The 14,879-nt window shown below is 45.5% G+C and overlaps 1 long non-coding RNA gene across 3 annotated transcripts in view; it reads left to right on the top strand.

The window, feature by feature from the left end:
- The window catches only part of LOC130142232 (uncharacterized), a 66,640-nt gene that overhangs the window by 24,932 nt on the left and 26,829 nt on the right, over positions 1-14,879 (top strand). For all 3 annotated transcript variants that reach the window (XR_008819335.1, XR_008819336.1, XR_008819334.1), the window contains exon 3: positions 14,642-14,708. This is a non-coding gene — a long non-coding RNA (uncharacterized LOC130142232). The remainder of the gene's footprint in view (positions 1-14,641; positions 14,709-14,879) is intronic.

The raw sequence follows: 14,879 nt of genomic DNA, 5'->3' as shown, positions 1-14,879 counted from the left end.
GTTTCAATACATCCAGGCCTCTCCTGAAAAGACGGACACAATTTACCCCAGCATAACAAAAGATAAAACACTCTTCGCAAAGTACTTTTTTTTTGAAAAACTGGCTTCCACCAATCTGCATTATAATCACAACTATAAAGGGCTGTAAGTGTATCTGCTGTAATGAGAGAGATGGTAATGCTGTCTCAGCCTTACAGTTAGAGGCACAGTGAGCATCTCAGGTAGCCCTGCAAAACAGAATGGCATTTGATTATGTGCTTGTCACGGCAGGAAGGTATTTGGATACTGCTTAACACCACTTGCAGCACAGATGCAGATGATGATCAGAGAACAGAAATGGACAAACATGAAATTTGAGGTAATGTTCACATACTGGTGAAAAACTGTTTTGACTGGTGAAGATGGTTCCTGGACTGGAAAGGATGGTGAGAAAAAATGACTTAATATAGCATTGAGGTACATATACATATTGAGCATATACAATGGGGTTTGTTAACTTCAGTGCTTGTGCATGTATTAGTTCAGTTGATCTTACATTGTAGCCAATTAGTATGTTATAGAGCATAGCAAAAAGCAAGCAAGGACCAGAACAAAAATGCCGAATTTGTTAAGAGGCTAAGGAAGAAGAAAAGGAAGAATTGCTTGTACTAATGACTAAAAATGATTATAAAACCTAGAGGCAGGAAAGAATGATGGGCCAACATGGCCCACATGTTGGTCGATTCCAGGTTCCCACAGGTGGTGGACTGGGTGTCTGTGTCTGCGGCCATTCTACCATGTCTTACCCTACACTGTAAGAGAAAGAGACCCTTATCTGAAGGTGTCTAAAACTAAGCTGTAAACAAATGAAGAAGAGAGAAAAGGGAATAAAATTATGTGTGGTAAAGCAAATGATTTTGGAAATGGAAATTGGGAGCAAGAAGCTTAAGGAGAAATCTGAAAGGTCTGCAGTGGTGAATGTGTGAGTAATTGCTCATGAAAGGACAGAATCTGCAGGGGATATTCAAATTGTAATTGCCCAGGCATGGAAGGCCCAACTACAAGAAAAGGTCAAACTGTCTGGAAGCAGAGATGTCAGTGACAGTAGGACTCCCTCTAGGGGGGTGAAGTTTCCCTTGGTGATAAGAATCAGCCTCAGTGCTGTCTTGTAGCTCTCCTGGAACAGGAGTGCTCAGGCGCCGCCTCTGGTCAGCAGAGCAGGGCTGGTGGATGGTCCTAAGGCAGGGCTGAGGTGCCCCATTCATATGATTGCTGCCTGGGAAAAGCATTTCCAAGTCCATCTGAAAAACCCAAAGGGAAATACAGGAAGCCAGAAGGCAGCTACTGGGGGTGTTTTATCACCAAAGCCAAGGAATGTCCAGGGGAAAGGAGACACCCCACAAACCCAGCAGGCTGGGCAGTGACAGCAGCCCCAACCCTGCCCATCACAGCTCTTGCCCAAGCATGCTCTCAGGAGGGAGCTCCAAAGCCACCACTACAGCAAAGAGGGCAGCGACACTAATGGATGTGGGGGAAGTGCCCAGCTGGATAACCTCCACCATGGGACACTGTGATGCCTAACGCTGCAGCCCTCCCTCTCCCTCCCTGGCCGCCAGCTCCTACCGACAACGGGACACAGCACTGCCCTGGCATCACCTACACCATTTCAAGACCGTTGGATTTACCGCTCCACTCTCAAGTCCAAACACCTGCAGCTCTGGAAATGACAAGCAACAACCGCTATTCAGCAGCAGCTCCTTTGGCTGCTGCAGCATGCCAGCACATGGGCGCCAGGCTCTGATGTCACCGCCATTAGGCACAGCATCATGGAGACATTTGAGAACTTCCACTTAGTACCCACAGCCAGCTGGTGCCAACTCGTTAGTGCTTGCTGTCTGGCCGGACCAAGCCCAGCTGCCCAGAGGAATGCCTACAGCTAGGCACCACTTTGGTCTAACCCTGACAGCCATCTCCAGGAGAAATATCATCTGCTTCTGCTCTGGATGGGCTTGTTGATTCGGCCGACTCAGCTTCTCCTGTCCCTTCAAGATGGGACGAAAGCGCACCTTGTGATGCTGATCTAGCATTCCTCAAGGATGAAAATAATTTCCAAGCATGCAGCCAGGGCCACAGCACCAACAGAATTCATTTTTCAGAGGAGACCTCTGGTGACGCTGATGACTTTGCATCCCTCGCCTTTCCAAAGCAGCTCTGGAAGATGCTCCAAAGCCACCGGTTTCAGTCCATTTGGTGGGTTGTTGATGGCACCTTTGTTGCCACTGATGAGGAAGCCTTCCAAAAGAAAGTGCTGGCACAGAAAGAACCTCGTAGAGTTTTTGAAACTGGCAGCACGAAAAGCTTCTTTTGTGAGCTCCACCTCTATGGATTTTGCAAAAGTGCCACACGACTAAAACCACTGACTCGCTTGGTGATTTTCTGGCAGAAGCAGCAGTACCTTCTGCTCATAGCAAGGTACATCACTTCGCCTGTGTGTGAACTGACTCTCATAGTAATTGTGGTGCCAAAGCTTCACCTTCCAGTAACATAAGCCTTGGCAACACAGAAGAGGAGGATAAGGGCAAGAAATGCTCAGAGATTCATTCCTTTCTCAGCGCACTTCTCAGGTGAAAACACAAGGGTGGTCATTCCTTAACAGAACCAGAGCATAACTTCTTGCTCAGCCTAAGCTTTAGGTTTCAAATGCCCAATAGACCTTTTCAGGACCCACGCTGGTCTTTTGCTGTTACAAGGCTCAGTTGTCCTGCCTTGGTGTTTCCCCACCTCCAAAGACTGGCAACCAACTCTTCTTCTTGCATATTTTAGTTACTCTTCTACTACAACCTCATCTTGAAGAGAGATGATCCCCGCTCACTTGAGAGGTGCAAGAAAGAGTTGGCCACCAGAGGAGAGCAGCAGCTGCATTTCCACCGGTGCCAGCTCTGGAGGAAAACCACTCCAGAGGCAGCCCAGATGTGCAGCGCGGGGGTGCAGCCGCTGCTGCCAGACCTCGCGCCCCCTCCCTTTCCCTGCCACCGCAGCGCAGCCAGGCCCTGCCCGGCCCCCAGCAGCGGCTCCTGCCGCCCCTGCCCCTCCAGCCAGCCAGGGCACAGCTCCCACGGACAGCCGGGCACCTGCACAGAGGGCCGGGGTCTCCCGCCCTCCTGCCCCTGCACCGGGCGCAGCGGCCCTGCCGGCCCCGGGGCTGCCCCGCGGCCTCACCTCGGGCACCTGGGGTTCCCGTGGCTGTCCACGCTGGCAGCAGCCCCTGCTCTGGCCGTGCCAGCGCCACCGAATGCCCACTCCCCAGCCACCCCTCGCTGCCCAGTTGCACTGTAAGCCAGACTCTGCAGGTGCAGGCTTTAGGAAGTAGCCTTCCCCCGTCCCTCTCCCCTGCCTCCAACACAAAGATAAGAATTCTGGGCTTCCAGCTGCATTTATGCCTAGTTATCTAACGGATAATCATATAGGCCCACAGTAGTTTTCCTCTTGAGCAACTTTAAGAAAAACAATACAGAAACACCACAAAATTTGGAGCTTAATAAATAACAAAATTATTTTTCAAAGAAGGTGAACTTAATAAAATTCAGACTCAGATATGTACACGTGCACTGCTTTGCATTGATTTCTGAGCCATGCAAATGATAGATTCCAACAAGCATGTTGTGACTCCTACTACCAACATTTCATTAACCCACACTATGCTGCCAGTAGTCAACTCATTTTTTCATAAATCTGCCTAGTTTAATTTGCAATAGCATTATAAGTGGAAGTCCAATAGTTAAGTGTGCCAGGTATGAGTGTTTTCAGTGCAATTGGGTCATGATCCTGATGACAGTGAAAGCAAAGAGAAAGAATTTAAAAAATGATCAGTTTCAGAAAAGAAGGGTGGAGGGGGATGGGTAGAGGGCCTGTGTAGGCACCTGATGGCCAGCCAAGGCCAACCCACCACATCATTCATGCCTAAGTCTTAGTGAGTAAGTACCTAAGAAAGGAATGAATCTCTGAGCATTTCTTGCCCTTATCCTCCTCTTCTGTGTTGCCAAGGCTTATGTTACTGGAAGGTGAAGCTTTGGCACCACAATTACTATGAGAGTCAGTTCACACACAGGCGAAGTGATGTACCTTGCCATGAGCAGAAGGTACTGCTGCTTCTGCCAGAAAATCACCAAGCGAGTCAGTGGTTTTAGTCGTGTGGCACTTTTGCAAAATCCATAGAGGTGGAGCTCACAAAAGAAGCTTTTCGTGCTGCCAGTTTCAAAAACTCTACGAGGTTCTTTCTGTGCCAGCACTTTCTTTTGGAAGGCTTCCTCATCAGTGGCAACAAAGGTGCCATCAACAACCCACCAAATGGACTGAAACCGGTGGCTTTGGAGCATCTTCCAGAGCTGCTTTGGAAAGGCGAGGGATGCAAAGTCATCAGCGTCACCAGAGGTCTCCTCTGAAAAATGAATTCTGTTGGTGCTGTGGCCCTGGCTGCATGCTTGGAAATTATTTTCATCCTTGAGGAATGCTAGATCAGCATCACAAGGTGCGCTTTCGTCCCATCTTGAAGGGACAGGAGAAGCTGAGTCGGCCGAATCAACAAGCCCATCCAGAGCAGAAGCAGATGATATTTCTCCTGGAGATGGCTGTCAGGGTTAGACCAAAGTGGTGCCTAGCTGTAGGCATTCCTCTGGGCAGCTGGGCTTGGTCCGGCCAGACAGCAAGCACTAACGAGTTGGCACCAGCTGGCTGTGGGTACTAAGTGGAAGTTCTCAAATGTCTCCATGATGCTGTGCCTAATGGCGGTGACATCAGAGCCTGGCGCCCATGTGCTGGCATGCTGCAGCAGCCAAAGGAGCTGCTGCTGAATAGCGGTTGTTGCTTGTCATTTCCAGAGCTGCAGGTGTTTGGACTTGAGAGTGGAGCGGTAAATCCAACGGTCTTGAAATGGTGTAGGTGATGCCAGGGCAGTGCTGTGTCCCGTTGTCGGTAGGAGCTGGCGGCCAGGGAGGGAGAGGGAGGGCTGCAGCGTTAGGCATCACAGTGTCCCATGGTGGAGGTTATCCAGCTGGGCACTTCCCCCACATCCATTAGTGTCGCTGCCCTCTTTGCTGTAGTGGTGGCTTTGGAGCTCCCTCCTGAGAGCATGCTTGGGCAAGAGCTGTGATGGGCAGGGTTGGGGCTGCTGTCACTGCCCAGCCTGCTGGGTTTGTGGGGTGTCTCCTTTCCTGCATTGGTACTTGGGCTGCAGGTGCATGATGTGTTGTGGGGGGTGGCTGGGATGTGGGGACATTGTGGCCCTGGCGTGGCTAGAGCAAACACTGCTGCCAGCATGGAGAACCATGGGAAACCACAGGTGCTCTCAGTTTGGTAGGTCAGGCCTGGGGGCCTGTCGAGTGGCTCTTCCTGGCTGCAATAGCAGAAAGGCAGGAAAATCCAGCCCTCATGTGCAAGATGTCCGGTTCCTCCCCATTTCTTCTCTCGCCTCAGAAGGGGTCTGTGATTTCAGTAGCCCTTCTCCTGTCCTGGGCAGTTTGTGTACCCAGGTGATGCTCCCAGATTTCAGCAGTCTCCCCATGGCTACTTTGTAGGATCAGCTGGATGTAAAACACAGACGTGCATTTTGCAAAGACAAATGGGAGATACGCAACCCCTGCCCCACATTCCTGGGCTCTTATGCTTTATTTTGAAACTGAACATTCAGAAAACAAGCCAACAGAATGAATTATGCCTTATGAACCTTTTGAATTATAACCATTTTTAGAGGAGAACCACATTAATGAAGTTTTTAATTTTGGACCTTTCACACATGCAGAAATACCCATACACTCTTTGCCAGAATTCTGAAGGTTTTTTCGATGGTCTGGCTGGTACTTCGTGATCTAATGCTGTATTGAAACTTGCTACTTCATACTAATAATTTGATTGTAATAATAAGCATATCAAGTATCAGTAGCTTTGAATTAATCTGACAGAGACTTGTGTCTGTATTACATTTTTTTATTACTTTCTGTGCAGTGTCTTTTTTGCTACATCATCTTTTCAGATGCTATTTTCAAATTAGTACTTTAACAACATACTCTTGGTTCAATAAAGTGACCATAAACCTTTCGTTTTGTGCTAGTTAGTTGGAAGGGAGTCCAAAGATATTGCAGGAAATTGAATATTTAAAATTGGATTCCAAATCGGGAAAACAACAGTTTGTTGCAAAAATACACAGGAGTCCTATTCCCTTGCATTTGTGAAGCACCCGTTCAAGTAATCTTGCATGGAATTCAAACTCTTTTAAGATGCAAGTTTCCATAAAAGCTGAGGCAGTTGTTAATTTTGTTCAGATAAAGATCTGTGTTCACATCATGCTTGCTATCGCTTTATTGAGTAGCACAATTCTCAATTAGCAGGTATCGCATAATGGAAGACATTGAATAGTACTGACTCCTCTGTCTTGCTTTCTGGTGAGGCATCCCCTCTTCAGGAGTGGCTTGTGTCCCTTTCTTGAGGGTTGCAGGCAGATTCCTTGACTGCTTCCTGCAGGAAAGCTGCAGACACCTGAGAAACGGGTAGTGCGAAAGCTTGCTTTTTGTAGCTTACAGGTGTCTGGAATCAAAACTCCATGTAAACCGTCTTATTTCTGAAGAATTACTGCATGCCACCTATGGTAGCGTGCTAACAAACTTCGAGGTGGAGCAATTAAAAAGACAAGGTAAACTGATAAAAATGTATCAATGCTGAATCCTACAAATAGGTAGTGAGTGATAATGCGAGTTTTCGGGAAGGAATTGCCATTGTGATATGACATATTGGGAGGGCTTCTTATGTGTAATGATGATCAGTTACATCAAAGGATCTGTTCTGTAGAGTGAACTCTAGATGTATGTACTGGGTTTGCATGGCAAAATTTTTGGTGGCAGCGGGGCTACAGGGGTGGCTTCTGTGAGAAGTTACAGAAGCTTCCGCCATGTCCAATGGAGCCAATGCCAGCTGGCTCCAAGATGGACCTGCCGCTGGCTGAGGCCCAGCCCATCAGTGACAGTGATAGCGCCTCTGAGATACAGTATTTAAGACGGGGGGAAAACTGCTCACAATAGCAGCTGTGAGAGAGGAGTGGTAATATATGAGCGGAACAGCCCTGCAGCCCCCCAGGCCAGCGCCGCAGGAGGGGCAGGGGGGGCTCCAGGGGCCGGAGCAGAGATTCCCCCCAGCCCGTGGTGAAGCCCACGGTGAGGCAGGCTGTGCCTCTCAGCCCATGGAGGCACACGGTGGGGCAGGTACCCACCTGCAGCCCATGGAAGATCCCACACCAGAGTAGGGCGATGCCTGAAGGAGGCTGTGACCCCATGGGAAGAAGCCCACGTTGGAGCAGAATCCTGGCAGGGCCTGTGGCCCCATGGGGAGAAGACCCCCCACAGGAACAGATCTGCTGGTAGGGCTTGTGACCCCATGGGGGACCCATGCTGGAGCAGTCTGTTCCTGAAGGACTGCACCCCATGGAAGGGACCCACAGTGGAGCAGTGTGTGAAGAACTGCAACCTGTGGGAAAGACCCATGTTGGAGAAGTTCAGGAAGGACTCTCTCCCATGGAAGGGATCCTGAGCTGGAGCAGGGGAAGAGTGTGAGGAGGAAGGAGCAGTGGAGACAACATGTGATGAACTGACCTCAACCCCCATTCCCTGTCCCCCTGTGCCGCACAGTGGTATGACAAAAAGACTGGGACTAGGGCTGAACCTAGGAGGAAGGGGAAGGTGTGATTGGAATGGTAATATATTAAACTAATTTCCCCAAGTCAAGTGTGTTTTGCTCGTGGTGGTAATTGCTGAGTGATCTCCCTGTCCTTATCTTGACCCACAAGCCTTTTGTTTTATTTTCTCTCCCCTGTCCGGTTGAGGAGTGGAGTGACAGAGCAGCTTTGGTGGGCACCTGGCATTCAGCCAGGTCCAAACCATCATGGTGTTAATGTAGGAACTTGAAGAATTCAGTGTTCTTGGCAAAAATTACACTTGGAGAAAAGATGATTTTACTGAGTAGGGGGAGTTGCAGCAAGATTGAAGTGGTTAAGCAGCTTTTTTCTACTGCTTTACAAGATGTATCCAATAAAAGATTGGATGCTGAATAAAAACTCTGAAAAACAGTGGATGCTTGAAAAAACAGCTAGAACTTGGCAGACAGTGGATTTGGTCCATTTCTGAAGGTTGATAGTGCCTGAAAAAATAGAAATTACTTAGAATTTGGCATACTACAGTGAAAGAAACTGTAGCGTATGAGCAGTGGAGATCCAAGCTGTTGTTCAGACAAAATGTATGGGCCCTTAGAATTAGTGGAAGGAGAAACATATCTTTACCTATAGGATAGAAGAAGATTACATCACTATTTACATTTGTAAACCTCAGTAGAGTTTGCCATTTTGGCCAAAGATCGTGAATGACAATACAACTGTTGCAAGGTTTCTTGCTATGTGTAACAGAGTCTTCCAGAAAACCTAGTGTATAATGCATTGAGCTGTTAACCCAGAGTAAGTGGTGTGGTTGGGTTGTGTTATTTTACTATCAGCTGTACATTGTCTAGTGTCCTGAGAGAGCAATAGTCCTAACAATACCGAGGGAAGCCTTTGACACAAAAGGAAAGTTTATTTGGTTCCAGAGAACAATTTTATGTCCTGTGAGACAAGCATGACTTGACTTTTCCAGGAAAATAGGCAATTGGGACAGATGTTACATGAAAAGACACTGGGCAAGAGAACACTTGTTACTGGATAAATATGTAAAAGCTGCAGACTTTCTTCTTTCTACAGAGAGAATACTTGTTAGACAAAGCCTGAGAACATCTTCATGTGGTAAAGAAGAATTAAGCCAGGACTGTGACAGAAATAGAAGTACAGAAGCTAAAAGGATCTAGATGGCTTTAGTTCTTAAAAAACCTGCAAACCAAACTAAACCCAAACACCACCACCCCCGACGCTGCCAGCAATGGAGTGGGTTCGCCAGCAGAGAATATTGCAGGGGGTTGGGAGTAGGTGATAGACTGCTTGTTACACGTGGACTCAAACCTGTCGAATTTACATTACCTGCAAAGGAGAAATAACTGGGAGAGGGAGCCTAATGAATATTTGTTCTATTTTGGAAGCTTCATTGGGGTTCCAGGATGTACTGCAGGGGGAGAGGAGAAAGGAGAGGAAGAATCACACGACACATTTCTGTTGCAAAATCTTTTTCCCAAACCAGCTTGTTTTGTTTAAAAACTAAATTAAATCCCTTCAAGATGCAACTTGGTTTGACTTGAGCATGAGAATAGAATCTGCGAGGTCTGAAGAGTCCATTGCCATCATGTCACATTGAAATATTTTCCTCTGGGAGCAGTAACACTGTTCTCTGTGATTACACCCTCAAGTCAAAGGCATGTTGCAAGGCATCTCAAGTTGTTTGAGTATTATTGATGAGTTTAGTAGGCTTGGTCATATGCATTTGGAATTATTTTGGGCTGGGAGAGAAATGCTGGGGAACTGTTCCTTTTTATAGTTCCTAACATGCAGTATAGAGGCTTATGCTATAAAGTTTGGGGGTAGTTGGACTGTTCCCAAGCACTAAAAAGGTGGTTTTGGAATACTATAACTGCCAGCAAGACATACTACACTTCCACGTATAAGCAAACTAGGACAGTCTCTCACAAAGTGCTCTTCCTACTGTATTTTTAACAGCCAGTACACTTGCACTGCATACTGAACAGCAATTACAAGAAAATAATAAACACTTTGGGTATAAGGTCCAAACTTTCAGAGGTTTGTGGAGATTGAATGATATGTAGACAGGAACACTTAATCACTGATGTAGCAGAGAGGGGTTTTAAAACTTAGGCAGATGAAATTTGTCCTTGAGAATTTAATTCACCTTGCACAAAGTCTTACTGGAATCTTAGTAAGTAATCAAACTCCTACAAACAAACACAAAACAAACTAAAAAGCAAAACCTCAACCCAAAACCTCCACTATTTGCATGCTACTTCTCCCCTGAGTATCCCAGTTCACAGATGTGCTGAGATTTCACAGCTATACTTTAGTGAATGGAAACTGTTCTGAAAACTTAAAAGAATCACACTGTACTTTTGAAAAAGTTGTCATCCTTGTATTAACTTTGACTTTCGTGCTTTGATTTATCACTGATAAAAAAGCAAAGGAATCATAATGCCCCTTTACTTTCTGAGGCATTTGTAAGAGAACACTAAGACAATGTGATGGGTGAAAACACTTCACTTTCATACAGAAATCAGTAAGAGAGTATTCAGGATAAAGTGTGAAGAATATACTAAATTGTGAGGCTGCATACAGGGTAAGAAGAACAACATGAAAATGCTGAGTACCCTCTATTCAGTGAGCATCAGCATCCTGGACTGGAATGAAAGAAATTTGATCGTGTAGTTAAGGCTACTACAATGCACAAGGGAGACAAAACTTACCTGCCTGAACCTCTTTGCTTATATCACAACTGATGTAAACAAAAGCAGGTATATGGAACTGGAAGGATAGTTTCTTTTTTCAAGTCTCGAGTCCTCCTTGGCAAAGTCTTATGTAAGAGGATCTAGCTCTTTCCCTCTTTATGGATATTTTTGTCCAAGGGCACTATAAAAGACTCTTCTAGACAGTGGAAGAATCTGTTGAAGACTGCAGAAGGCTCTTTGGGTGTAGGAAAAGTGTGTATACCCAGTGTGTCCCCAGGAGAATAAACAAAGTTCTGAGTGCAAATTAGAAACAGATTAAGCTTGCCTGCAAGAGTTTAGTAAAGAAGAGATGATGAAATGGGGAAGGGATAGTGATGTCTCTTTGCCTAAACTGCCAGTAAGAACATCAGAGTGGTCCACAGCCCTCAAAACTTATGCATACATTATAGAAATATTTGTAGACAGTATCTCTTCCTGCATTATTTCTCTAAGTAAGGAAAGATAGCAGTAAAGATAGGTGAAGAAAGAAGACATGGTGGTACTGAGGAAGGGATCTGGGATTCTAAGAGGGGTTGGTGTTGCTTTGTGGGGCACTTCTGTCTCCAGATGCTATGCCACATGTTAGGGGTATTAGCTACTCTGATGCTACAGCTTTTTAAGAATATCTCTACTCATTTCAATTCCTTCTGAGAGCCTGTGGTACAGTTCAGTGAATAAGGATCACATGAACAAGATAATGCTGATGTCTACTGGAGAGTTTACAGCATGAATCCTGAAACGTTCTTAAGTGCAAAGGAAACAAGCACCATGCAATTCAGTTTTCTTTAAGGTACTGCTAACCCCTTACCGGTAGTGGAAGCTTAGTTTTACTGCTGCATGTCTTGTATGACATTGTTTTTGGTATAATTTTTTTACAATTACATGCTTTAATATCTACTCATCACTTTTGAGTTCATAGGCTGAAACACACTGAGGCTTTTACTGTAATTTAAAATAAGTTCACATGAAATTTTTGAAAACCTGTGATAGCTGAGAAGATAAAGGAAAACATTATGATATGAAACATTCCAAACACAGTTAATTCTAAATTTAATTACTATTTCTTAAAAAAAACCACCAAATTTTGCCTTAAAATCTGTATGGAGGAAAATAATCTTAAAGGAAGGCTTAGTAATGTTAACCACATTTTCTATACATCTACATTTTATTGCTTATAGTTGCAAGAAAGGAATTTAAGCACTGAATTCTGGCTTGATTCTGACCACTGTTATAAAAATTTGGGCCTAGAGCACAACTTTCTCTAACAAGAAAACAGCCCCATTTCCCACTATATTGTTTCTGCTTGTATAGATGATCAGTTTGCTTCATGCTTCCTCAATTTAAGAGCAAAATATGTTAGGTATAAAGCATTTTCAAATTTCTGTTTTTAAATATTTGGTCTGAATGGTTTAGGCAAAAGAAAAGAGCGGAGTTGAAGTTTCCCCAAGATCACAGTGTAGTTATGCCATCTACTGCCACAATTCTGGTATCACATTTGAATTGTCTGCCCAAGTCACAAATACCACCATCGGCAATATATAGAGATAATCAAAGCAGAAGGCAGTGGCTTGGCATGAAGAAGTGTTTATGCTTTAAATGATGTGTAGCTTTAAATGAGACACTAAACATCAACAAGTTGTCTTCAGTTTCTTTAATCCCATTTTCCAGTGGTAAAGCTCACAAATACTAATGTAGAACTGGATCGTCACTTTCTTCCTTCTTGTGCTTCAGTTCCTGAAGGCAGAGGTAATATCAGCTTTGCAAAGAATAGGTACCAAAAATTGGCAATCTATTGATATTTAAAGGGCGATGTGACAAAAACTTTGGTTGCAGGTCACTGACAATCAGAATAAAAGGGAAAAGAGGCCTGCCAGAAAGTATGTGGCGTCTATACTGTTGTGGTGGCTTTGACCATGGCAGGATGCCAGGTGACCACTAAGCTCCTCTGTCGTTCCCCTCCTCAGCAGGACAGGGGAGAGAAAATAAAACAAAAGGCTTGTGGGTTGAGATAAGGACAGGGAGATCACTCAGCAGTTGTTGTCACGGGCAAAACAGGCTTGACCTGAGGAAATTAGTTTGATTTATTGCCAGTCAAATCAGAAGAGGGTAATGAGAAATAAAAACCTGAATCTTAAAACACCCTGCCCCCACCTTTCTCTTCTTCCCAGGCTCAACTTTATTCCAAGTTTTCTCTGACCTCCCCTCAAGCAGCACACGGCGACTGGGAGTGGGGGTTGCAGTCAGTCCATCACACGTTGTCTCTGTTGCTCCTTCCTTCTCAGGAGGAGGACTCCTCACACTCTTCCCCTGCTCCAGCTCAGGATCCCTTCCATGGGAGAGAGTCCTTCCTGAACTTCTCCAACATGGGTCTTTCCCACAGGTTGCAGTTCTTCACACACTGCTCCACTGTGGGTCCCTTCCATGGGGTGCAGTCCTTCAGGAACAGACTGCTCCAGCATGGGTCCCCCATGGGGTCACAGGCCCTGCCAGCAGATCTGTTCCTGTGGGGGGTCTTCTCCCCATGGGGCCACAGGCCCTGCCAGGATTCTGCTCCAACGTGGGCTTCTTCCCATGGGGTCACAGCCTCCTTCAGGCATCGCCCTACTCTGGTGTGGGATCTTCCATGGGCTGCAGGTGGGTATCTGCCCCACGGTATGCCTCCATGGGCTGAGGGAACAGCCTGCCTCACCGTGGGCTTCACCACGGGCTGGGGGGAATCTCTGCTGCGGCCCCTGGAGCCCCCCCTGCCCCTGCTGCGGCACTGGCCTGGGGGGCTGCAGGGCTGTTCCGCTCATATATTACCACTCCTCTCTCACAGCTGCTGTTGTGAGCAGTTTTCCCCCCGTCTTAAATACTGTATCTCAGAGGCGCTATCACTGTCACTGATGGGCTGGGCCTCAGCCAGCGGCAGGTCCATCTTGGAGCCAGCTGGCATTGGCTCCATTGGAAATGGCGGAAGCTTCTGTAACTTCTCACAGAAGCCACCCCTGTAGCCTCCCCCACTACCAAAACTTTGCCATGCAAACCTAGCACAACTGTAATTCACATAATTCAGATGTATTCTTCCTATAGGACAGGCACTTACCTGTTTCTCCAGCTCCAGTTCTTTTTACTTGATTATTTGAATTAAGTTTTAATTCCATTAAAAAATCAATGTGATGCTGCTTCTTCCTGTCTGTCACAGACATTTGTTCAGTTTGCTGTCAAACAGGAATGGGTAGAGGACTGTCTTCCATTTCTAAAAGTCTTGGATGTCAAGACATTTTTGTTGGCATGTAAGGTAAAGCTTTCAAACTTTAAGATCACTATTGTACTGTTGACAATGGACCTTAAGAGTTTATTGTAAAGTATGTATGATTTTTTTGCCACATCACTCTTCATCCCTCTAGACTGAGCAACTATAATTCCTTTAGCTTTTCCTGTTTTCCAGACCTCTGATTATTCTTGTTGCCTTTTCTAGCTGGTTCACATCCTTCTTGAATTAATACCCAGAACTGGGCATTTCCAGCTGAGGGCAACTCCATCGCGTAGATGAGTGAAGAAATTCTCATGGGGGGTAAAACCTATTCCCATATGCATTTGCCCTTGGATCACAAAATGTACCAGTTAACTCCTAGGTCTCTTTCTGTAGTGCAGCTGTATACAGTCATCTGTTATACTATGACTGTGCAGATGATTACCCCTAAATATAGAACTTTGCATCTGCTCTGAGTAGTGCCTAACCTCTGCTGTAGTCAGTAAGAATTCAGTTAATTAGGAGTTTGAATTCTAATCCCGTCCTTCAATTTAAGTCCCTTCCAGATCGGTATCACCTGTAAATTTATTAACCATACCTGTTATTTCTTTCACTCAAGTTAATAAAAAAATACTGAACAGTTCTGGGCTTGGGATAGACTCTTGTAAAACCTCACTCCATACCCTGTTCCAGTTTGTTGCTAACCTGCCAATAGTACTTTTGCTATCCAGTTTTTCCTACATGCTTCTTTCTCTTAACTTGCTTTCTTACTTCTTACAAGAACATAATCTGAAACAGTTTTGTAATTGAAGCTTAAAATCAAGGTGTTAACACTTAATATTTCTTCCCTGTTCAGTAGAATCGCTGTGTTAGACAAAGGGAGAAAGTGTGAATAGCTTGATACTACTCCATGGGGCACTTTCTCATTCCCTTTTTACCTTTGTTATGCTTAAACTTTCTTGTTTTCCTGTTTTCTAGGAGGTGAAGGTAAGCTGGCAGGGTTCCATGTCCCAGGTTCTCCCCTTTCTTCTTCCCTGGTTTAAAGGTAGGCATCAGATGTTTTTCCTGTCCTCCTCTCAGTGTTCTGGGCTCATCCATGTCCTTTATGAAATCTGAAAGATAACTGCTAGTTGTTCTTAAGCTGCTTCCTTTAGCCTTTTGCAAGCACTGGTTTTAGGACAGTAGAATGGGCCAACAAGCTGCCCATTCCTGACCA

This window comes from Falco biarmicus, chromosome Z (genome assembly GCF_023638135.1).
Source record: "Falco biarmicus isolate bFalBia1 chromosome Z, bFalBia1.pri, whole genome shotgun sequence".
Lineage (NCBI taxonomy): Eukaryota > Metazoa > Chordata > Aves > Falconiformes > Falconidae > Falco > Falco biarmicus.
The sequence above is the reverse complement of the archived record's forward strand: the minus strand, read 5'-3'. Positions and strand labels throughout refer to the sequence as shown.